This window comes from Mauremys mutica, chromosome 9 (assembly GCF_020497125.1).
Source record: "Mauremys mutica isolate MM-2020 ecotype Southern chromosome 9, ASM2049712v1, whole genome shotgun sequence".
Taxonomy (NCBI): Eukaryota; Metazoa; Chordata; order Testudines; family Geoemydidae; genus Mauremys; species Mauremys mutica.
Window position 1 is genome coordinate 100,626,425 of NC_059080.1, and position 24,361 is coordinate 100,650,785.

The 24,361-nt window shown below is 50.5% G+C and overlaps 1 protein-coding gene across 1 annotated transcript in view; it reads left to right on the forward strand.

The window, feature by feature from the left end:
• Positions 1 to 10,186: 10,186 nt before the first annotated feature.
• Positions 10,187 to 24,361, forward strand: part of LOC123377191 (LIM domain containing preferred translocation partner in lipoma) — a 498,276-nt gene continuing 484,101 nt past the window's right edge. Inside the window, exon 1 of the mRNA XM_045029748.1 lies at positions 10,187 to 10,205. The gene's annotated coding sequence lies outside the window, so the exon portion shown is untranslated. The remainder of the gene's footprint in view (positions 10,206 to 24,361) is intronic.

Below are 24,361 nucleotides of genomic sequence, written 5' to 3' on the forward strand. Positions count from 1 at the left end.
CGAGGGGGAATGACAGGAAGCAGGGGGCGAATATAAACACCAATGCAGGGAAAAAGGAAGAGGAGGTTGGGACAAAGGGTCAGAGATAGGACTGCAAGATCCCACAGGTCTAAAACCCCAGGCCGGTAGAACTACCATGTAGTTGGCATCTCCAGGCTGACACCCAGCAGCAGCAGTTACAAACTGTCTGCACTCCACTTTCCATGACCCACTGTGGGGGACAGACCATAGGAAGTTCCACCTCGAGGGTTTGACAGGCAGCAGCCCCATGGCTCCTGATTGGCTCCCTGCCCTATATAAACCCCAGGGGCCTTCCAGGAAGTGTCCAGTCATCAGTGCAGATCTTCTGTAACTGCCATGACTCTTCCTGCTCTTGAATTCTTGGCTTGATTGGGACTTTGCCCCCTGAACCTGACTTGGTCTCTGACCCTTGGCATTGACCCTGGCCTGGAACTGCTAATGAACTCCTTGGCTTACTCCTAGCCTCCGGTTTTCCCCTTGGCCCTGATTGCTCTTGCTGGGATCCTGACAGCAGCCTCTTAACTTTTCTTAAAATACCCTCAGCTACTTTCTGACCTATCAATCAGGTACTCATCATCTTGTTCCCCACACCTTCCCCTCTGGCATCAGCTCCTGCAGAAAATGAAAGCCTACGCGGCTTCTGATTGGAGCTGAGCAGCAAAAATCGGGGTTTTTGGTTCCCATAAAAAGTTTGGTGCAAATCCCAGAGCTTTTGCCAAAGCTAGTCTTCCAAACTTGTCACTGAAAAGGGAAATTTTTCAGGCTGTGGACAACATTTATCAGTTTTTTGATGAAAACCCAAAAGAATGTTGTCAGAAATGGAAATTCCCTCTGAATGTGTCGCTTCTGACATCATTAATCTAAGATACTTATCTGGGCCCCATCCCCGTAGTGTCTGGAGAGCTCATAATATCACAACCTCTGTTTGTCAGAGGGTGGAGATGGATGGCAGGAGAAAAATCACTTGATCATTACCTGTTAGGTTCACTCCGTCTGGGTCACCTGGCATTGGCCACTGTCGGCAGACAGGATACTGGGCTGGATGGACCTTTGGTCTGACCCAGTATGGCCGCTCTTATGTTATGTTCTTATAACACTACTGTGAGGCAGGGCAGTGTTATCATCCCATCGTAAAGATGGGAAACTGAGGCACAAAGAGATTTGGGGGTGCATTGACTCTGTGCATTGACACTGAGTCTCAGAGCCCAGCCTGAGTCTGAAACATCCACAGTGCAATTTTATAACCCCACAGCCTCAGCTCTGTGATGCCGAGTCAGCTGACCCAGGCCAGCCGCAGTTGTGCTGCAGGTCTTTTATCGCGGACGTACCCTAAGGGTCAGATCATTAAAAGTATTTAGTTGCCCAACTCCCATTGCCACTGGGAGCTAGACACCTAAATACCGTACCTCTAAAAATTTGGCCCTATATGACTTGCCCAACATTACAGAGGGGATCTGCAGCAGAGGCAGGAATTGAACTGGGTTCTCTCAGGCTACCTTGCTCACCACGGGGCACTTTTTCTTCTCATAACAAGCAATTTTTCACGAACAAACTTTTCAAAGATGAAGAACTCTGGCCGGCTCCGGTCCTGACGACATCTCTCAGCCTCTGTGTTGCGTCCCGATGTGAAGTGAGGGTGCAGTGATCAAAAGTCATCGTTCTCCATCTTGGAAGGCCGGTCTCCGGACAGAGGGGAGAATTGCTCACTGCAGCGGGGAGCAAGCCCTGGCTGCTGTCTGAGGTCATGTCTGAATAAAGGAGTCATGGGATTGCTCGGTACGGGCTCTCATGACTCGAATGCAAAGAACACCAGAGCCCTGGCGTTTGCAAAGGCTCCTCAGCCATTTTTGCTGGGCTGCCTGCAGCTTTCCCAAGCCTGGGGAGGGCCCGCTGAAAGGTCACCTCCCTAAAGATGCTGGGATCTTCTGTTCCATGTGCCTCTGGTGGAAAGGGGACATCTTGGGGGAGGCTGTTGTCCCAAAGTTTTGGTCTAGTGGGAACTCAGCTAGCTTCTCTTCCTCCCCATCCTCGTTCATTCTGTACTGCTCTGATCCTGCAAACGCAGCCTCTTAGAGCTGGAGCTGCTGGGGGAGGGATGGAGGAAGTCTCAGTGGAATCTGATGCCCCAAAGTTTGGAGACAGAGCTGGCCTGTTCTCTCCTCCCTGATCCTTTCTGCCCCCAGTCCTTCTCCCTGGAGGGGGCTTTTTTATAGGCCTTTCCCCTGGGGATGCTGGGGAAGGCTCCCATGTCCCTGTCCCTGCCCCATAGGGCTGCCCTACACTCAAGGGATTTCCCAATGTTGCTATGTGGCAATGAGCAATGCCAATGGCCGGAAATGCAGATAAAGTTGTATTAGTCAGCCGCAATTAAGCAATACACTGTCATTTCCCTGAATCCCCTGCAATATGGCTCTGCGTACACCCAGATTAATGAGACAGCATTTTCACTGCCTGGGTGTCATGCATCTGGGATACAATAGGCCTTGTTGTCATTTCTCCAGGCTGATGTTTTCCTAGAGGAAGGACACACCAAAACGGATACACACGGCACCCTCATTATATAACAGCATCCCAGAGAGCCAAGCACTTGTTAACACAGGGCAGCTGTTTGGGGTGGGTTTGTGTGGCTGGGGCTGACTTCAGTGGTTGTTGCCATTAAGGTGAATAGAAGTACAGTAACTCCTCACTTAATGCTGTAGTTATGTTCCTGAAAAATGCTACTTTAAGTGAAACAATGTTAAGCAATGTTAAGTGAGTCTCTGTAGGCCACAAATGATAAATACTGACCACAGGGAAATTCCCTTCTTGTTTGCCCACCCCAAAGATATGGTAAAGCCCTTTCACAGCTGGTCTGACGCGCAGCTCCGCTGCCAGGCATTGCAATTCCTGTGGGATCAGGAGGCACTTTCAGTACCTTAGCATGATTCTGGAATATTTGCTGGAAGCACAATAGGTGCGTTCTCCTGGGCTACCGTAGGAACACTCGTCCCTGGCTGTGCCTGGAGTGATCCCCAGCATGACAGCTCAACGCACCAAGAACAGGGGCTGTTTACCATGTCTCCCTAGAAACAGCTGGAATGATGCCTAGCACTGCAGATGCCTTCTACCTGGGTACACCCATAACGTTCACTAGCCCAGCAGGTGAATGCTGCTTGGCTCAGCCTGGAAAGTTCAACGGCACAGTAGTTGCATGTTAACTGGGGTGTACCTGAATTCTACAGTGGCATAAGCAGGTGTGTCTTGCTGTACCCTGCAAGGTAGCTGTTGCATCCTCGCGGGGTGCATCTGGAATGGCTGGCAGCCCTGCAGCCGTTTTCTGCTTGGATGTGCCTAGTCCGTGCAGGAGCCAGACACGCGTTGGCATGTTGAGCAGTTGGATTCATGATACTGTAACAACGGCGAATGGGGGAATTCTCCTGCTGTCCTGGAACCCACAGCCCGTGTAGAGCAGCGGTGCTGATCAGCCTTAGGAGGATGCAGTTAGGCCTCTGTCATCATAACAGAAATGCTGTAGAGCTCAAGCAGTCACTTGCTTTAGAAGATGTCTGAGCACTTTGCAAGCACGATCCCTCAAGTATCACAGCAGCCCTGTGAGATGGGGAGGTGGCATTCCCCCCTCCCCGGCGCCCCCAGTTTATAGGCAGACAATGAGCAGTCCCAGAGTCAGTGGCGGGGTTGGGGACACGACCCAACATTCTGAGTCCCAGGGGCCTTGGCTTGTTTAGCCACAGAATTTTCTTCCATCACAAGCAATGATTTACAACCTGTGTGCCTGCTGTTATCCAGAGGCATCTAATTTGAAAAAACAACAACAGTGCATGACAAGCTGAGATAATGCTGAATGCAGCACAGTCGGCTGAAAGACTGTGATCTTCCTTCACTGGTTTCAGTTCCCCCGTGTTCCCTAGGAAATGTGTGTGCAGGTTTAGTCAGTGGGAATGTGCTAGTGGCCACTTTGCTTTGAACTCCCCTATCTGACATTCAATCTCATTACACAGCAGCAGCAGCAGCAGCACAAGGGCAAGAGGGAGGGAATTCATAGCAAAAGGCCACTAACCACAAGTTTTTCAAGCAAAAAGGCTTCACACACACGCTCCTTCTGAAATATTCTCAGTTTAAACTTGAGACAGGGCTGCTCATGCATCCAACCACCATCATTCCTCAACTATCCTTCTATCATACGGCGCTTTGGGAGAGGAATTGTGGGAGGGAAGGTTTGTGTTTTTCTAAAGCACATTTGTCATGGGGATATTTTAACATTGGATCCGCTTTGTGTTTTGGAAACATTCATTTAATAAGGATACCCAGACCAGTCAAGCGTAAGAAACGTTCTCGCTTGCTGTAAAAATTAACAATGGAAGAGGATAAATCATTCCAAAGGTGTTCTTAGTTTGGACTTGATTATTCCACCAAGATTTTCCCATTTGGTCAAGCTCAACTCATTTTTTAAAAAGATCTGGAAGGTAAAGTGTGCAATTTATCCTGTAATAAACTGAGGAGGGTGTTTCCAAATGAAGAATATGAAATCAAAATGTTAACAATAGGATGATGAGGAAAATTCAATCGCTGCATTCCACTGGATGGACTCAGAACTGCTCAACCGTCCGCCATAGATTACCACCAACAGGCAAAGCTTGTCCATTCGTTCGCATAGCAGCAAGAACTATGGGCTTTGGAGTTGAAGGAGCTGGGTTCTAGCAACTACAGTCACAGCAAAGTTTGGAGCAGTATAATGGTGCCACCTGTGTATGCCAGGTGGCCATGGATTTGAGCAAGCTCAAATGTTATGGTGCTCAGAATTGGGCCTGAGTTTTATGGTTAGGCCCCCTCGTTAGCACATGGGTGTGACGGGCTCACGGAAGAGAAGAGGTCATTGACTTTTCCCACCACAGCTTCAGGAGGGAGGGGATGTAGCTACAAGTGATTCATAGGCTCAGTGGACAGGGTTTCGGAATGGTGCTGCCCCAGGGGTGAGCGTGGTGAAATACATGAGCTGTGGCCTCAGAGAGTGCTGGTGCCATAGAGTGGGCTCCGTGTCCCTCGCCTTGCTGAGCCTCAGTGGCCATTTTGAATTCACTCCTGAATATCCCTGTGGCCAGTTTGCTGTGAACTATGAGACTAGGCAAGCTTGAGACATGACAGCAGCCGTGCTGCCCCGGATAGAGAAAGCCTCGCGGGCACTATACGGAGCCAGGGCTCACGGTTCGTCCCGCGGCTCTGCCATGCTTTTCAGCTGGCAGGGATGCCTGGCTAAAAGGAAATGAAACTCCTTGGTTGGCGCAATCCCCTGTCCCTCTTTCAGTCTCACTTCCCACAGTCATAAATCGTGCCCCGGCTCCAGGCAAATCATTTCAAGAGCTGTTTAGTCAGAACTGGCAAATGACCTCCCACCACAGAGGAGACGTGTTCCGTCCCCTCCCACCTCCATCCAGCCCTGCTCTGGAGAACTGCACTGAGGTCGCACGCTCAGATGAGGACATGGCACAGCCAGGACAGGGCACAACGTGCCCCCTTCCTGGGAGCTGCCAGGAGGCCCATGTGAGACATGGGTTGGTTGTGACAGCGTGAGCCCCTGGGTCAGCATTTGCATGGGGCCCTGTTGGACGCTGGTCCCCTGCTGTGACATTCTATACCTTGGGGGAGCGTCCTGTAACCCCCATATTCCTCGTTTTCATATAATTGTGGTCTCACATATAAAACTTGCCTTGTAAGGTATCAGGGGAAAGGTTATGATCTGCTGAAACTCACGTTTCTATCCATATATGTGTATCGTTAATGCACATGAAGTTATGAGAATTGTGTAGTATGGTGGTCACTAAAACATGCTGTAAATTGGGGAATCAGCCAGATATCAGCCCCCACAGAGGCAACAGCAAGGAAAGTAACCAACGCCCAGGCGGGGTGTCAATCAACCCAACAACAACGCTTGTCCAGCAAGGGAGCTACAATGCAATGACTCACCTGCATGAGGCCACACCAGGGGAATTGCTCAACCTTGCCTGAAGACTCAGCAACGCCCCCAGACATGCCTGGACGTGTGCTCCCCAAGCATATGGACTGAGGATATAAAACAGGCAGAGCGGACACATACTGGGCCCTTCTTCTGCCCCCACCTACGCTGCAAGCAACCAAGACACTGAGAAGAAGACAAGACTCCAACACAAGAGATTGGCCCAGGTTTAAGGAACAAGCCTTTATATTAAGTACTGAAATATCCAGTGGGGTGAGAAAAACGGCTTCATCTAGTTGCTGCCCAGTTTAATAGGGTTGAGAGGTTAGACTGTGTGCTTATATTTTCTTTTCTTTTGGTAACTACTCCGACTTGTTATGCTTTGACTTATAATCACTTAAAATCTATCTTTGTAGTTAATACATTTGTTTATTCTACCTGAAGCAGTGCATTTGGTTTGAAGCAGCTCAGAGGCTCCCCTTGGGATAACAAGCCTGGTACATATACATTTCTTTGTTAAATTGACGAACTCATATAAGCTTGCAGTGTCCAGTGGGCAGAACTGAACACTACAAGATGGAGGTTCCTAGGGTTGTGTCTGGGACTGGAGATATTGGCTAGTATCATTCGCTTGCAAGTAGCTGGGAGCAGCTTACAGGCCAGAGGCTGTGTGTGAACAGCCCAGGGGTGGGGGTTCTCCCAGCAGAGCAGGGTCAGGCTGGCTCCCAGGGTCAAGGATTGGAATGACCTAGCAGATCACCGGTCCAGACAACACCAGAGGGGAACGTCACCCCTGCTGAGGTAGCACAGAGCATGCGAAGGAAAGCTCCATAGGCAACTTCTGTTGGTTTGGACTGCTCACAGATCCACCCTTTGCTGTGTAACCCATGGAGCTCGGCGCAGGAGCATCCCCCGCTGTTCTATTGCTGGTTAATCTTTAAGCAGAGGAATGTTCCTTGGGGGTGAAGGGAAACACTTTACACACACTCCTTCATACACACTTGCTCAGGGATCGCGTTCCCCTGGTTTCTCCCTTCGGTAAAGCAGGCAGGAGATGAAACACAAAGGGGGCAGATGAGTCTGGTAAAAAGTTATATATAAATTCACCAAAGCCCAGCAACAAGTGGTGCCTCACAGACGAAATGAAGCAATCTCCATAGGGGATATGACGAAGAGTGGGGTTGGGGGGGGGGGGCAGAGGGGGTACACACTGACTCAGAGGTGTCCCTGCTCTGCCATGACTTCCTGGCTGACTTTGGGCAAATCACTTGGAGTTAGATCCACAGAAGAGACTTAGACTTGGGGTTACAATGCCTAATTTTTAGGAATCCTGCAGCTTACAAGTTAAGTACAGGCCCAAGTTAGGAGCCTGGGCTCCTTATACAAGGCAGGGGCAGACAGGTGCCTGAGAATGGTATTCACATTGAGCCGGGAGCCACCCAACCAAGCCAATGGGAGATGCCAAGGAGAAGGGGTGTTGCCTACACCCCATCCCTTCAAGGCAGATAGGCTCTGTTAGGAGGTCAGGGCTGTCTGACACTGACCGGAGGAGGCCCCGTCTGCCCGCCCCACGCTCCCCTTTCCATCCTATAGCCCAGAGGTTAGAGCACTCATTGAGAACAGGGCAGACCTGGGTTCAAATTTCCATCCTGCCTGTTGTGCAGGGACTTGAGCCCGCATCCCAGCTGAGTGCGTTAGCCCCTCCAGCTGTGTTGTGTGCAGGGCCTGATCAGGCCCAGACACTGAGGGTACGTTTATACTTACCGCGCGGGTCGACGCGGCGAGTTCGACTTCTCGGAGTTCGAACTATCGCGTCTGATCTAGACGCGATAGTTCGAACTCCAGAAGCGCCGCGGTTGACTCCGGTACTCCACCGCGGCAGGAGGAGTTGGCGGAGTCGACCTTGGAGCCGCGGAGTTCGCTTCCGCGGCGTCTGGACGGGTAAGTCATTCGAACTAGGGTAGTTCGAATTCAGCTACGTTATTCACGTACCCTAGTTCGACCCCGGGGCTGTGTGTAGACCAGGGCTGAGATAGGAGTGGGGGAGGGGCTAGTTTAGCCATGAGGCACCAGGACTAAGGTGGTTTTGCACATGCCCAGCAGCAGAAATTTCATTGCAAGAGGGTTAAGCAGCCACTGAACAGGGGGCTGGAGGATCTAAAGTTTGGATTTCGGCGCTGGAAGTGGCAGTTAGGGGATCTAGCCCTTAGTCTTTCTGGATCTCAGTCCCCAACCTGCAAAACAGGATAATAATACGTCCTTTCTCCCATCTTGGGTCTGCCTTGTCTATTTAGACTGTCAGCTCTTCGGGGTAGGGCCCATCTCTCAATCTGTGTCTCTGTACAGCACCTAGCACAGTGAGGCACTGATTGAGGTTGGTGCCTCATGGAGCTACCAGAGCATGATAATAATAATAAGAGGGGGACCAACATGTGACCTTCCCTCAGATAAATGCAGCCTATTGCTGCCCCTGCCTTTTATAGCCACTGAGCCCTGGCTTGCAGACACTTCAAGTCCCAGCATGCAGTGCTCCCTCTTGAGCCGAGCGATGAGTAAAGGCAGTTTGGATCCAGGAGATGAGTTACATGCTAGGACCTGTAGTCTCTTCAGGGGCACACCTGTGGGTTGGCACTGAGGATGGCTGCATCCAGCTCTGCTCTATTCAAGCGTGTGTGATTGGGAGGCTCCCAGACAGGCAAGGTTTGGGTTCCCCTGAATGACAGAGAGGAATAAACCACTGTAGAAGTGTCACCCCCACCTGCTCGTCAGTCGCCGGGCTGCAAAGGTCAGAGGAACCACCAGGCACGCTAGGTGGCAGAGGGCTTGCAAGGGAAGGATCCAACAGAAGCTTGCAGGGGAGGAAGCCGCCAAGGCTGCGGGATTCGTTTCTTAACCAAGAAACAAAGTTTCCTTTCCTGTAACCCCAGACTTATGAGTCAGCATTTCTCATGTCAACTATTTACAACAAGAAATGAGTGGAGCAATGCCCGGTTTCCACGGGATGTAGGCAAATCTGGGTCTACATCAAGCTAGGAGGTGATCCTTGTAATGCCCTTCCTCCCCAGCCCCTCCTCCGCCCAAATTCCCTTGATTACTTTCGGAGATTAGTTTGCACATACAGTACATAGCAACGCTAAGCCTGGGACCTCAGCGTGTTCAACCAACATTCATTAAGCGTCCAAACCATCCCCATTTTACAGATGGGGAAACTGAGGCACAGAGGAAGTGGCTTGCCCAGGTGGCAGAGTTGCGAACAGAATCCAGGAACAATAATACCCAGCCCCATGTGCTACCAACTAGGCCACATCCCCTCCCAGAACCAAAGGGGAGGGAGCATCTGTAGGCATAACAGGGGAAACCAAGGAAAAAAGCCAAGGGCTAACAATGGCATTGGTGTAATATGGCAAAGGGCCACCCCCTGCTGTATGGAGGATATTGAATGGGAGGGGACCAGCTGTATGTTCAGCCCAAGTCACAAGTGAAATCCATGCCGTGGTCTCAGTCCATCCCCAGCTGAGGCAGCAGAAGAAGTTAGCGGCAATGAGACCCATCCATACATTCCACGGATAGTTGGACTGAGCGTTAAGAGGCTAGAGAGGCCATTCGTCTCAAGGCACTGCCTCTAATACAATCCAGGTCACTGAGGCACTTGGGTTTTTAACTTCCACCGCTTTCATTGGAAGTTCGGAGGCTTTGGGGATCTGGGCTTAGCAGCCTGGTGCCATTGGCCACTTGGGAGCTGTGGTGATGATTCAGGCTAGCAGCAAAGGAAGCAAGCAGCTCTTCAGTGAGGGACGCTTTCCTGATTCAACAAGCAAGATGAGGTGTTAATAAATACACCCAGAGCACTTAAGTTCCACATAGTTGGTGTTGGTCCTGCTCCTGAGGTCTCTTCCAACGCTAATCTTCTATGATTTTCCTGTGGGTAAAGTTCAGCTCCTGGGACCATAGAAACACCTGCTGGCCAGGGCAGCCCTTGGTAAACTTTCCTCTCCCCTCCCCTCATTTAGAAACTGGTACAGGCCATTTGAATTGCCCCACCTCTAGGAGGGGTGGAACACCAATGGAATCTTCCCTCTGGCTCCGCCTCCTGTCAGTCTCCATAAAAGGGCGGAGAAAGGCAACCCCCAGCCCTTAGGGAAGCCACAGCTTCAGCTGGCTTGTTGTAGCAGGGTGGCTCCTGCTCTTCACAATCTGTGTCCTGAGCCATCATCACAAGGCAGTCTGGCTCCGTGTAAGTAAGAGGGTGGCAATCCACTGGGCTCAATTAAGAATGTGAAGTGGCTGCTGGTTGCTTCTAGGCTATTCCCAGTGATAAGGGTTATGGATGCGCCAGCCCAGCTAAATGTGGTCAGATCAATGCACTACAAATCCCACAGCAGCCAAAGGCTGTCTCCATGAGGGTTCTCTACGGGGGTCTTTCCCCCCGCACCGCCTACATCTGCAGATAACGTGAGCAGCTCACTGGCCAGACTGCCTCTGTGACACTGGCCATTCCAGATCATGTGCTAGAGACTCCGACTGGTTAATGGCGTCCCAGTGCCACAGCAGAGGGGAGTGAAATCTGCTTTACTGTAGTCACTGCAGCGCAGGTCACCTCACTGAAGAGACTTTAGCGATACGTGTATCTATGCCACATGAGCACCGGGGCTGGTGGGACCAATTGTCCCCGTGGGTGGTCTGCGCAGGGCAGCCAAGCCTTGAATGGGCTACAGCTGGTGGTTCTCAACTTCTTCCATGCTGTGGCTTTGTTACAGCATAAGATTCCCGTCTAGCTATAAAGAAAGGGTGTGAGAGAGCCCCTGGGCTAGAGCGACTGAGTGGTGGTAGGCCAGATTGGAAGTGCATTCATTAGCCTGGCAATTTGAGATACTGAGGTCTGTGCTGTAGCTAATGGGAAAGCTTCCATTTCTATCTAATCTATATTCTCTTCTCTCTGGCATTGGATCTCTGGGGCTGCAAATCCAATGTCTGTTCAAAGAATCAGATCCCATGATGATGGGAGCAGAATAGATTGGAGAAATCTTAATGGAAAACTACAGGCAGGAGCATCAGTCTGCTCAGGAGAAGCTCTGCACCTGCCACAGGTCAAGGCGAAGAGGTGCATTGTCAGAGCTCTGTACGTCGCCAGCATAGAAGTAGCTGGTGGAGAGATGCTGCGGGCTCAGGATGGGTGGTGCATGGGCAGAGCAGGGCTGGCTGAGGGTCAGGCTCAAGATGCATTCACAGAGCTCTAGCTACCAGCCCATCATTGGAAGCGTGAGGGTGTGGCAGACAGAAGTGTATTGGCAGAGCGTGTCTGATCTAGCCCAAGGCTATTACTAGTTTCTCTTTGTTACAGTTGCTCAAAGGTCAATTTCATTCTCCACTCCCCAAAGCTAGAAGTCCCATCCCCACCCCTGTCTGAATCATCTCATATTACAGCCTATTCCTCGAAGCAATTGTCTTTAAAATGTTAGAGCCAGACGGGCCAGGTCCTGAGCCCTTATTCAGATAATACTCTCCAGTTAAGTCAATGGATGCTTGCCTGAATAACAGCCTTTGGGATCTGGTCCCTTGTGTAGGTGGTGCTGCTGTGACTGAGGTTTCCATTTGGGTGTTTTAAATGCGTAGCTAATTAGTCACGGCTTGTGGCGCTGTTGTAGCTTGCTATGTACGCTGGTTGTAAGGGGCTCAGAGCAAGGGTGTCAGGAGACGCTCTCCTGAAGTACTTATTGTTATCCTTGTTGTACGAGCTGCACCAAGGAAATACCAGGCATTTCCAGAAATTGCTATTGATTTGGCAACTGCGTTTACAAGGCTAATCAATACATTTTCCCTCACCAGATAGTTGTGTGTGATAGAGCTGCTCTCTCCACATTCCTGGGGTGCTTTCTAGTGCTTGTAATTTGTCCATTGTAAATGGATAATTTCATCCTTTTTCCTGGAAGGGAAAAAAAAACAGCCCCGCCATTAAAGCTACACACTTTCCCCTCCAAGAACTGCGCGTCTGTCCCTTTGGGAGGGGTAATTCCACTCTTAACTGCCAGAAGGAAAAGAGATCCTGGGATGTCTGGATGGGCGACTGGACCTAAGCCTTACATCCTGAGATCCAGGAAAGCTTTCCTAGCATCCTCCTCTCTACCCAGTTATTTTTCATTGCTGCTGCCTCTGCAATTCTAGGCAGACAGACCAAGTCGAACTGGGCCTAGCTCCCCCTGTGTCAGAGCAGGTGAGCCCAGTGCAGCAGTTAAAGGGGCCTATAAAGGGCTGCCAGAAGGCAGGAAATTAGGGGGTAGAAGGGAGTGATTGGGACAGGCTGTGTCTGGGGAAGGGCAGCTAAGTCCTATGGTGAGTCCCTGAAGCAAGGGGCCAGGGGCTCAGGGCGGTAGCAGAGCTGACTAGAACTGGGAAGCTATCAGGAGGGGAGTGCCCAAGACCTTGGGGAGGGGTGTCCCCAAAGCCTGAGGAAAAAGAGTGAGTGAAGAGTGTTTTCTGTTGCTTGACTTGCTTGGGCCAAGAGAATAAAACTTCTCAGAGGAGACTGGGTGAGGCTCTGGAAGCTGGGGAGAAGCCCTGCCCTCTGATACCTCCTCTAGGGGAGTTTCCCCTCCAGCTGCAAGCCCCAGAACTGCGAAAGATCCTCTTGCAGGCCTGGGACTCGGAGATCTGGGTTCAGTTCCTTGCTCTGCCACAGACCTCCAGGTGTGACCTTGGGCCAGTAACATCCTCTCTCTGCCCCATCATTCCCTGGCTATAGAGTATTCCCCCCGCGATCCTGGAAACCATGTTTGAAAAGAGAGACACCAGGCTCATAAACGCTGGCTTTCCTAATTCTGGAGGGGTTTCCTTTCCCAATCGGATTTGCTGTGTGTGACTCCGATACACAATGAACTGACGTGTCCTAGTGGAATCAAGTCGGCCTGCGTATAATGTGATGCCCGTTTAATGCAGACCCGGGGGAAGAGCCGGTGGAGTCAAGCTCCCCAAATGTTTCTCTTCCCCTTTGGTTTTTGCCTTGAGCCTTTCAGGCTTAGTGCAAGATGTACCTGTTTCTAGAACCTGAACTCTTCCTCTGATAGCCAGTAGCTGGCACATCCCCCCACCTCGCTGGTCCATTGGCTTAGGCATTGGAATGGAAAACTACCGAACTCCAGTTTATTGCAATGAGAGGGAGCTCAGTAAACACCTTTGCTCTTCATATGCCGCTGGGTTCCCCTCTGTTTACTGACTTCCCCAGTTATTTTCAAGTCACTAAGGTCATTTCTAGTTAATAGTTGGCTAGAAATCAATAGCCAAAGAGATGGTTAAAGATAAGATTTAATAATAAGTGCGATCAAATTCTAGCGACTTTCGTCTCTCTGCTGCCGGTGGGGAGGGGGTGGGTGGCTTTTCTGCAGAAACTTCATTCACATTCCAGCTGTGCAAACTCCATTCAGGGTTTGTCACTCAAAAATAAATGAGAAAAGCCATCATGGCCCAGCCCAAGAGACTAGGGGTTAGTGCTCTGCATTTAGGGCCTGGCTGAAGCCCACTGAAGTCAACTTCAATGGGTTTGGATCGGGTCCTTGGTTATCCCCCTTGTGCTAGAATCTCTTGTATTGTCCTGATGATCTCCAGCTGATCCTGGGTCCTGCTAGCTGCTTCTCACTTCTGAGTTTGGTAGGAGGTTGTTACATTGGGAGGCAATGCAGCCAGGTGGCATTGCAGCTTGATGATTAGAGCTGGCCAAACAGCGAGGACCGGGATTTTCAAAGGGGGCTAAAAGGTTAAGCACCCAGGGATGGATTTTTAAAAGCATTTTGGTGCCTAACTCCCATTTCAATCAATGGAAGTTAGGCATTAACATTGATTTAAAAATCTGGCCCTTAACTCCTAATTTTCAAGGACTTTCAAGGGGAATTGGGCATCTCATTCTCTTAGAACCCTTTGAAAATCTCAGTCTAAAGTGTTTACAAATATTTTCAGGAGTGCACTAAACTTGGCTTATTGTGATTAGAGAGGAAGGATGGCCTAGTGGTTAGAGTGCTAGCCTGGGCCTCTGGAAACCCATGTTCAGTTCCCTGCTCTGTTTGACCTTGGGCAAGTCACTTAATCTCTCTTTGCCTCAATTCCCCATCTGTGTAATGTGAGTAGATAGCAGCATTTCCCTACCTCAAGGAATGCTGAGGATAAATACATTACCAATTGTGAGATGCTCAGATATTACAGTGACGCAGGCCAGATAAGTACCTGAAGTAGACAGATAGTTATTTGCAGGCCTTCAGGCAACTGCTGATATTTGCAAATTCTAAAAGTTTCAGAAATTTTAGCTTGATGGGTCATTTGAAAATTCATACCTGAAATTTGATGTTCTCTGTTGCTGCTGTTCTGTTTTTAAAAAAAATCATTTGTCCAATAGGCAGCAGAGAGAATACAACATGATATTATTCTGTAGATGAATTGCATAGCACGAATAACTACTAGTCGAGGCAAACTGTTTGCGAACAACCTACAAGCTGAAAGTTATTGGAAACTGAGAATACTTGGGGTAACAAATATAAGATTGAAAATGTGTCCTGATGTTCTAACAATTAACCAACAAAAAGAGTGGGGCTTCATTTATAATGACTCTTATTTGAGACCAACGGTTTGAAGAGCTCTACTGGTGATTACGTCGAGCTCTGAGACGAAGGAAGGGAAAGATGAGAATTCGTGGTAGAAGGTGTGAGGTCTGGCAAGGCGTTTGCTTCACATGGGAAAGAATATCTGGATTCCACATCCAGCCAACGTTCTGATTCTGTCTCACTGAGACCTAAATGCAAATAAGAATGTACATTTCTGAGAGCTCACCTCTATGCTTCATGTGCAGTTTACGAATCAGCAGATGGAAGTCGAGGCTAGTCAGTTATTGGTGTCCAGCAACAAAGTACGTCTTGCTGGACTCAGGATGGTGATGTTTTAATAGATATTCCAGAGGGAACCTTGGCAACACTGGAAATGCTCCCTGGGTCTATATATCAGCTTGACAGCCGCTCCAGGAATCATCTGGGTGCATCTCAATTAATTCCCTGCCCTTGCAAAGCCCTTGGGCATTGGTGGGCCTCGTTCCCGCTTGTTCTCTCCCTGTGGCATGCCATAGGGTAGTCTTCTGAGGGCTGTAATATTTTGGTCTAACTTTGGTTGTTGGGCTTGGTGTGTGGGTGACTGGGAGGGGTTTAGTGACTGATATACAGGAGGCCAGACTAGATCTGGTGGTCCTCTCTGGCCTTAAACTCTGACTCTACCTCCATGGTGGAGTCATCGTTTAGCAAGTTAAATTCTCCACGTTAATGTTCTCGATCATACAGCAGAGGAAACAGCCTTCCGAGCCCCATCCTCCGTTGGCGTGTAAAGGGTGCCGTGCCCCTGAACTCCGCACACGCCAGCTGAGGCTTTGGCCCTGTGTTTCAGTGGGCAAATTACAGAACGTCCCTCAGTCATTCTGTTGAAATGTAATTTCATTTCTCACCATCCATCTCCCGGAGCTAAGCCCTGCACGTTTGTCTGTCGGGAATAGGAGGGAGCAATTTTCTGGCGCGTAGTCTGGGGCTTATGTGTATTCCATGAACTGTATGTGGCGAGACACATGTCGCATCCGGCACCGAGCCAGGCTTGAAACCCAGGCCTTTGCTGGGCTGATAAGGCAAGTGGTGTAACAAGAAAGGAACATTCTTTGACGCACTCAAGGACGCAAACTAAGCCAACTTGTCCTCTGGCGGAGAGGGTTTGTTTGGAAAGGGTGGGGGAGCATGTTTTTAATAGTGAGCAAACCAAATGGGGCATTGGATCATTCAGGGGATGAGGGGGAGATAGGGGAGGACTCTAGTTTGGGTTTCTAATCAGGCAGAGGTCCACAATGACCAAAAGTCCTGGTATTTTAAAGTTGTCCTTAGAAGTGTCATCTTAAGGGTGTGGGCATAGTTCTGTTTCCAAGCCTGCCGTTGAAGGGGGTTGATTGTTTCCAGTTGTGCTTTTTCTGAGATACGGGCGCTTGTTTTGTGTCGCGTCACAGCGGCCCCTGGCCGGTATCGACTTCCATTTACTACCACCCAGGTCAAATGGTGAACCTGCGACCTGAGGCATCAAAGTCTCTGGTAATCCATTACCAACCCCCAGAGCCACCCGGCTTCCCTGACCACTCATGTTTTGAACTGATCTGAGATCAAGATCGGAATATGCTCTCGAGCTGCAATCCAATTAAAAAATTCAATTTGGATTAAAAATTTATTTGGGCAGGAGTTTCCTCCCCTCGCTGGGACATTGCAGAGCAAAGCATGTTCTATGTTATTAAAATGACTCACCACGCTAGTGTGGTGGCTTAATGTGATTGCGCGGAACTTACTGTACTCAATGGGGCCTGGTGAGATACCCGTCACTGTCTGCCAGCTCAGGAGCTGAAGCTGTGTTATCTGTGTGATATTTTCCAGGATGCCTGGGGCCAGAGGAAATTAAAAGTCGCTAATGCGTGCAGCCCTGAGCCAAGACTCAATTGCAGGAGAAGCACCTACAGTGTGGGACCATATGCCTGCAGTTTTCTCTTTCCTTGTCTGCTCCTAGGTGAATTTGCATGCTGGTGAAAGATGTACGGATGATGGTTCTGGACAGTGAAGCCAACTCTCCGCAGAGCAGGCTTCCCCCAAACTGCCCCACTCACGTGCCTCCGCCTCCTGGAATCACCATCTTAATGGGGGCAGGTAAAGGCCAGTTCAGTCTCCATGACCTGTTTGACTCTTGGTCTCCTGCTGAGCCCGCCAGCGAGGCGGCCAAATGGTTCATATGGCAGGTGATGGCTTTTGTGAAATGGACCCTTGCCCAGTAGGAAATGGAATCAGACAAGGGCTGGTCCAAAATGTTCTGTGAAAACCGGTTTTCTGTGGGGAAAAATGTGCTTTCAACTCAACACGTTTTGTGCAAAGTTTCTGCTTTCCACAGAACACCTCCTAATTGTCCTCACATAACCCAAACACTCCAAAATCAAAATATTTTGTCTGAATGCTGAAATATTTTTATTTGAAAAGGCCATGTTGCCTTATGAGAGTTGTATTTCAGTTACCTCATTTCCCCATTCCTAGATGTTATTTATTAAGTGTGTGCCACCTCACTCGATGAACTACAATATCTTCTCTGTAAACTCTACGGAACTTTGTGCTGTGCAATGGCCAGTGTTGTGATTCTGACTTATGCAGACTCTTACTGGGTGTGATTGTCATCCTGCTCCTTGTATTAGTCACTTACACCAGTGCGAGTTGTGGAAGGGAGGTGCTTGTAGCAGTTTTCACTCTTTTTTGCACTGGTATAAATTAGAATCAATCAGGAAGCAATTTTTGTTTCCACCAATTTTTTTTGACAAAAACATTCTCATTTTCAGTGACATTTTTCTTCAAAAACTCTTGGTTTTCTGCCACCAGATATTGTGGGTTTTTTTGTTTTTTGAAAAAAACCTGGAAAATGTCATCCAAATTGGACATTTATAGTGATCATTTCCATTGGTGAACCAAACATTGGTGACACAAAGGCCAACTTTCATCAAAGTTTTAAATAAATGTATTTGACCGGCTCTAGTGTAAACGACTTCAGAAGGGGCAGGACATCAGGGGATCGGATGTACTTCAATGTCAAATTCCCTGAATAGAAAGTGAGTGGAGGGTCTCTGGATTTGGTGCATTGACTTTGCAAAGAATCTTGTTTGAGAAAGGTCTGAATACAAATGGGCCTTAGGAACCCCAAGATTTGGCCCAAAGTTAGGGGTGGATTTCTCGATCTTGATATTTCATAGACCTGGACTAATGATCAGTAACTGGTAGGTTATTCTGCTTGTCAAATTCTGTCTTACGGAGCAAGTGCCTTACTATTTGCTGTATTTATGCCTGCTCTATTGAGCAGTGTGACGGGGCAGGACAGCCCCGCACTGGTACAGCAGGGGTTAACCCTTCTTTACTAGCAGAGGAGGCCACGCCCAGGAAGTTCTGCTGGGCATGCTCCAACTGGCACACCAGTACAAAAGCCTGCAGGTCTGCTCAGTCTGGGGTGGCCACCGGGGGAGAAGGACACAGACCGTCAGCTCCTGCAGAGGGAGAGTCCAGGAGCTCAGACCGGGGCGCCAGCCGAGCAGGGGCCGACCCGGAGCCCCCGGGGAGGGACGCCGGCAGTGACAGACCTACGGGGGAGCCGCTCCCACAACGCAAGCGTCCGGCTAGACAGGGTAGGAAGTGACCCAGGGGCATTGTAGAGACTGACAGCCTTAAAGCTGCAGTACCGCTCGGCGTGTTGCGGGCGGATCCCCGCCGAGCGGGCGGCAAGGAGAACTTGCCACAAACAGGGCCCTGGGTCGGGGCTCGGTGGAGAGGGAGGGCCCGAGTCCCCCTACCCCACCTCGTGCTACCCCACCCCGTAGGGGGTGTGTATGGACTCCGGCTGCTAGGCCGCGCTAACCCGCCCCGAAGAGGGTGCTTGCGGACTCTGGCCGCTAGGCCGCGCTACCCCGCCCGAAGAGGGTGCTTGTGGACTCCGGCCGCTAGGCCGCGCTACCCCACCCCGCAGGGGGTGTTTATGGACTCCGGCCGCTAGGCCGTGCTACCCCACCCCGAAGGGGGTGTGTGGAGACTTCGGCCGCTAGGCCGTGCTACCCCACCCCGAAGGGGGGGTTTATGGACTCCGGCCGCTAGGCTGCGCTACCCCGCCCCGAAGGGGGCGTTTGTGGACTCCGGCCGTTAGGCCGCGCTACCCCACCCTGAAGGGGTGTTTATGGACTCCGGCCGCTAGGCCGCGCTACCCCGCCCCGAGGGGGCGTGTATGGACTCCGGCCGCTAGGCCGCGCTAACCCGCCCCGAAGAGGGCGCTTGCGGACTCCGGCCGCTAGGCCGCGCTAACCCGCCCCGAAGAGGGCGCTTGCGGACTCCGGCCGCTAGGCCACGCTACCCCACCCCGCAGGGGGTGTTTATGGACTCCGGCCGCTAGGCCGCGCTACCCCGCCCCGCAGGGGGTGCTTGTGGACTCCGGCCGCTAGGCCGTAATACGCCGGCTACCAGGGGCAGACCAAAGGACAAGCGAGTGGTGCAGCGCTAGGCCCCCAGCCCGCCCCTGCCACAAGGAGGCGCTGGGGCACCAGGCCCATCACAAGCAGTTAAAAATTGAATGATAGAGCCTCAAAACTGACCAAGTCTGCAACCAATTTGTCAGAGCCTTATTTTCCTATCCATTTGTATTATGTTTGCTATTATGGGTCCTGAGTGCTGTTTGGAGCTCACAGGTGCAACCAAAACATAAAGCAAGACTTTTCTCCTGGGCAATGACATTCAGAGATCATAGTAATGTATTCGGATTGCAGTTGCACTTGGAGATGCCCGCCCCATTGTGCAAGGCACTGCACAAATATAACAGACACAGTCCTTCCCCTCAGAAGTTTACAATCTAACTTTCAGACTCGTATGAGTAAGTGGATACAACAGACAGTCAGGAACACAGGAACAGGTGCTCTTCCATGATCTTGCTGCAAATCACAGAGAAATACACAGGGATACTTCTACAGGGTAACCACCCACTGTAATCGGTGGGATAGATCTTCTAGACTAAGACGGGGGGTTGTTCTTTATCTCCTGTTTGGAGACAGCAGCAGGGTTTGAAAAGTGGACTATTTTTTTCCCCACGAGGACAAGTTCAGGGAGCTGAGATGGTATCCTGATGTCTTCGCTCATTCAGCCCTGGGTGCTTTTTGATAACACTCAGCCATAGTGGATTGGAGATTAGGTTCCCTAAAAGATAGGGGCCACAGGTCACTGAAGACTGGACTGAAACCAATATGAATGGGGTGGCGTGGGATGGTGGAGGCTCTGTGCTTTGGCTCCTAGCTGGGTATGGTGTCCCAAGTCCCCTCCAAGGTGAGTGCTCTGGCTGATGGATCGATCAGCCCGAGGGGGTTGCCTACCCCCAGGGAAATCCACCCCAGCAGGCGCAATGGCTGCATTTACATCTACTGATTATTTGCAGGGTGGATTATGGCAGTACAGCTGGGACTCCGGTTCCAAGGGATGGAGATAGGCAAAGGTACGGGCAGGAGGGGGTCAGCCCAGGGGTTGAGAGGCGCAGCTTAGCCCCACAAGAAGGAATGCAGTGCAAGGATCAGTTTGTCGCGGGGGCTAGGGGGGTGGGGGGAGTGGGTGGTATGGCCTGAGTGGCATAGGCGGTAGGTGAAAATATTCTTGTAGTGGGGCTCGGTGAAACTCTAAAATAGCCATGGGGACATCGTGGTAGGGGCTAGCCACCTGCATCCAAGCCCGTCCAAACCCCTGGGTCTGAGGCAGGGAAGAAGCAGGAAAAACTGAACTGGCTAAAGGAGGTGTCTGTCCCAGTTCACACAGCCATTGCCTTTGGGAGCAAAACTCAGGGGTGAGGTGCCGCTGCCTGGGCAGCTTGGGGTTGCCAATTTTGGTTGGACACATTCCTGGAGATTTCATCAGGACATAACCTTTAATTAAAGGTTAATCTTTAATCCCTGGAGACTCCAGACCAATCCTGGAGCGTTAGCAATCCTAGTGGGCTCCTTGAGACAGGGGAGCTGCCCCGACACCCACCCGGGGGGGTGTCTGAGCTGGGAGGGCTCTGATCGCTGTGGGAGAGAGGGGGTGGCTCTCTGTCAGGCTGGCGGACAACCAAGGACCCCGCTCTGTGGAGAAGGCTCCCTAGGTGCACAGGCTGGGCAGGTCCCCAGCCCCGTGTGGGAGGAGCCTGCTCACAGTCTTGGAGGTGGGGGGGTCCCTGTGCAGTCTCTATCCCAGCCTGGTGCTGAGGGGAGAACCCCAGGGTTGGGGGTGGGAAATGAGCCGGCACCACAGCGGGGACTCTTGAGGTTGGGCCTCCCCACTCTGGGCATTGGCGCTCACCCCTCACAGGTTCGAAGGAGTCCGTGGCCAGGGTCACCACCTGGCCGGGGTTTTTATGGATTTGCCAGTTGCCAGAAAAATAACTTAATCTGCTGCCGGGGGAGGAGGGGTTGTTTGTTTTTTAAATGGGTCTAAAGATTTGCATGATCACAATGCGCTGGGATAGCTCCCGTTGAAAGTTTGTGTGTGCAGCGAAGGATGCTGCCATGTTCCCACTTCTGCAGTTTAAAGCAATAACAGATCAAACCTGTTGAAAATACAGCAGCTGTCTGCTCCCCAGCACACCGTGTGTGTGTGTCTGTGTGGGACTGAGTCACGCCAGAGCGAAGAGGCGTGTGAGTCGCAAGGCTTACCTGTGTTGTTTCTCTAGACATTGAGTGGCTGATGATGGGCGGGGCGGGGGGGGGTGGTTGCGGACTTGCCTGGGAGTTGGGGTTGTGCAGGTTTGCCTTGTGGGTGGGGGCAGGTGCCAGGTTTTTTGCATTTCAAAGGTGGTAACACTGAGCCTGCCACGGCATCATGTGACAGGGGCAGCCATGTTCCGGCGGGGCCTTCACTCTGCGACGCCCTGCCGTCTTCCAGGCCTCAGTACCGCCACACGCGGGGCTGCGCCTGCCGAGCTGGGCACGGTGTAGCTCAGAAAATGACATGACAGAGATGGATGGGGGGGGCTGAATCTCCTCTAGCCCTAGCCCCCCACCTTCTATGCTGAGTGACCTCGAAAGCAAGGAAGGAAGTACGTAGGTCAAGGGGTGAGCTGGGAGGATCAAGGGGTGAGCTGGGGGTGCGTGCTGGTATTCAGTGAAGGAAGAGGTTTGGACCCAGAGTTTGGGGGTGCTTGGATATTGGGGCTTGGGGTCAGGCCTCCTCTCTCATCTTAAGATGGCCCTGTCTTTGTCTTGCACTCCAATCCTCAGAAGGCTGGCAGGCCCCGATTAGCAAAACAGACAAGGCTCAGAGAGAACTTTTGCATCTCTGGATCCGGGCTGGGAAGCATATGGCAACAGGCAGCTGCCCTGCAAGATCAGGGGCAGCAGAAATACTGCAGGAGCAACAGTGCTTGGCTGACTCTGCTTCTGCTCCTGTGAGTGCAGGGGTAGGATTGGGAGAGAGGGACTTTTTTTTTTTAAATAAAAAAGGAGGAAATAGTGAACCAGAGTTTTTTCTAACATTTTAAAATAAAATTAGATTTGGGTTTTGCCTGAAGATTCAGCTCTGTTTAGCTTTAATGGCACTGGTCTAGGCAGCCCTGTTTTCCTTTGTGGATTTATGGGGGTGGGGGGGGAGCATCATCTAGTGGTCACGGGAGTCAGGAGACCTGGATTCTATTCCTGCCTCTGACTCACTGCGACACCTTGAACCAATCACTTCACTGCTCTATGCCTCAGTTTCCTCATCTGTAAAATGGCAATAATTAATCATACTTAAACCTACCTCACTGCAGGAGGTTGAATGGCTTAATAAAATAGTCCTGATTTTTCAGAAATGCAGCAAGCCTATTTTGCCTGCACCGTCACCATGAATGTGCACCCAAGCTGGACGTTTGCACATAATAATTAGGCACGCAGATTAGGCATGCAGTTGCAATGCACTCCTTTGCCTACTCTTTTTTTTTTTTTAATTGGACCTTAATGTTTGAATCTTCCCATGGTGTTGAGGCACTGCATGAGTGCCAAACATTATTGCTGTTGACGTTTTTCCCCATTCAAGACCTGGAAGAGCAATCAACACCCTCATTTCACTTTCAAATGTTTTTTTCCCCTCTTATCTTTTTGCTTAAACGAAAACGGCAAGAAGGCTGCAAAAACATTCCCATCTGTGCAAACTCCATACAAGGGCGAGGAGCTAGATTCAACAGGCAGCTCTTGCTGCTAGGCTGACTCCTGGCTTCCTTAGCTAGTTGCAAACTGCACTTCCTTAAAAGGAGGTGGCTCCTGGAGCCAAGTCCCGGCTGCCCTCTGTTGCTGCTGTAGCTTTCCATTCCACTTCTCCCCTCCTCGCTGGCATGGGCCGTGAACGTAGTCCGGCTGGGCCACCATTTCCTTCTGTGCCCTAGCCCCTGGCTGTGAGGAGGGTCTCTGGCAGAGTGGCCCTTTGGCCCTGCATCAGCTCATGGGTACTGCCCAGACTCTGCCGTGAGTCCCGGCCCCTCCCTCATGCAGGCTGGCTGCTTTTCCAAGTACCCTGTCGCTCGTGCTCCCCTTGGGACATCCAGTGGGGAGTGAATGTCTTCGGTTTCCAAAGGGTGGGGTTGCGTGGAGTCTGTTATGGAGCAAAACTGTATTTTTGCCTCTTCTTAATCACGCATGTAGCTATAGTGCTGGGTTTTTTCTGGTCCCATATTCCCCTTTACTCTGCCCCTTCTGGGCCTGTCTCTTCTCTCTCTGTTGTTCCCTCTGCTTACGTCGCACTGGCCGCCTTGCTATCCCTTTTTACAGTCATGCCCCTGTTGGAGCAACTACAGGATGATACATTTTGCTTTCCAGTTGGATAACACTCCATGCTTACGAGCTATAATATTAAGAGATGCATTGTCTGTATGCGTCTCTTAAACAATACTGGGACAGCTTAGAAATAACTTTTTGTGCAAGGAGTTTTATAAGGCCAATTCCTCTATCTATATTTGTTTTTCACCAAGCAGATCTCTTAAGTTCGGTACTTCTCTTTTTTTAAAAGTGTGGAGGGTGTCTATTAAACTGTGGAATAGTCTCCCAGAGGAAAAGGTAGAAGCCCCTTTAAAACTGGGAAGAAGCAATACTAGTTTTTAATACAACATGCAGCTACTTGGGGAACTCACTGCCACAAGATACTGAGTCAAAGGGCTTAGTGCAGAATTAAAAGCTATTAATCAGTTGAACAAATTTCCATAGTTACAAGACAAAAACATGTAAAGGATATAAACCTTTGTGCTTCAGGATATAGGAAAACCACCTGACTGAGGTTAGAAAGAAATATTCCCTATCCCCCATGGCCTATTACTGCGTAAGCATCCATTTATGGAGGTTTGACACCTTCCTCTGGGGCATCTGCTCCTGGCCACTGTCAGAGAAGGTCACCGGACTGGACGGACCAGTGTCAGACCAGGTATGGAAATGTGTGTTCTTACTTTCCCATATCTTTGTTCAACTAACACTGCACTGGAGAATAGACTGTAGGATACAGATCAGCATTCGCGGGTGGAACCGGATTGGATGGCTTACTAGTCATTTTTCCATCCCTAATGTTAGATGACTCTAATGTGTCCTCTCTCTGATAGGTAGGTAGGTGGGTCTCTATGAAGATAACCTCAATGGAATCAGTGCAGATTAACGGAGTTCCTCACACAACCCAAGGGGTGAGTTACTCTGTAGCCATTTTAAAGCATCAAGCAGACAAGGAAAAACTCGACCAGAAATAGTGTGTGTCTACACTGCAGTGTCTATACTGAAGTGTGTCTACTTCCCAGCCTGGGCAGACAGCTAGCAGGGCTTGAGATGGTATGCTAAAAATAGCACCATGGACAGTGCTGCAC